Consider the following 1187-nt stretch of genomic DNA (forward strand, 5'->3'; position numbering starts at 1 on the left):
TTCTATAAGATATTCTTGATGTCATCCCATAACTCTTCTGATCTTTCATCATTAGGTTCTAATGTATCAAATCTCTTCTTGAAATGGTTTCTGTAAATTCAGGTGGGATACGTTCAAAGTCATATTGAACATACACTTATTCAATGTCTTGTGCACTTGTTTTAACTTTTTTCACATTCAGCCTTAACTTGCATATAAACAATTAATGGTCTATTCCACAGTCTACAGCAGGCCTATTTTGGTTGATGATATGGACTTTTTGTGCCATCTATTTACAAAGATGTAGTCAATTTTGTTTTTGTGCATTCCATCTGGTGAGGTCCATGTGCATAGTAATCTTTTATGTTGTTTAAAAAAGATATTTGCAATGAATAAGTCATTGGTCTTTCAAAAATCTATCATGTGATCATCAGCATTGTTTCTATCACTAAGGTCATATTTTTCAATCAGTGATCCTTCCTCTTTGTTTCCAACCTTTGCATTCCAATCACCAGTAATTATCAATACACCTTGGTTGCATGTTTGATGCATTTCTGGCTGAAGAAGTTGGTAGAATTCTTCAATATCGTAATCATTGACTTTACTAATTATTGCATCAGTTTTAATAATATTGGTATTAACTGGTCTTCCTTGTAGGCATATGAATATCATCTTATCATAGACAGCATTATACTTCAAGATAGATAATGACATGTTCTTTCTAATGATGAATGTGATTCCATTCCTCTTTATTTTACCATTCCCTGAATAGCAAACCATATGATTGTGAGATTCAAAATAACTAAAACCATTCCATAATATTGATCTTCTGTATTTCATTTCATTTTTAACAGCTCCCAATTTTCCTAGATTCATATTTCATATATTCCATGTTTCAATTATTAATGGATATTACAGCTGTTTCTCCTCACTTTGAGTTATACCCTATCAACAAATGATGGTATGGAAAACTTTATTCCATTAGCAGCTATTCCCTAGTCATATTTTGCATGCATCTAACCTGAGGGATTCATCTTCAGGCACTACATCTGACAATATTCTGGTCCTGTTCATAATGCTTATGTATTCAACATAATATTCTGGTGCTATTTGACAGTGTTCCACAGCTTTTTACCCACCAGATTTTTGGTTTTCAGTGGCTAAACATTCAGTAGTAATCCACCTTCCCTCTTCCAGTCTGGAAGCTC

At 33.1% G+C, this 1187-nt stretch overlaps 1 pseudogene; it reads right to left on the reverse strand.

Annotated features, from left to right (window-relative positions):
- Positions 1–1187, reverse strand: part of LOC102822910 — a 16957-nt pseudogene that overhangs the window by 13602 nt on the left and 2168 nt on the right.

Source organism: Chrysochloris asiatica, unplaced genomic scaffold (assembly GCF_000296735.1).
Source record: "Chrysochloris asiatica unplaced genomic scaffold, ChrAsi1.0 scaffold00217, whole genome shotgun sequence".
Taxonomy (NCBI): Eukaryota; Metazoa; Chordata; class Mammalia; order Afrosoricida; family Chrysochloridae; genus Chrysochloris; species Chrysochloris asiatica.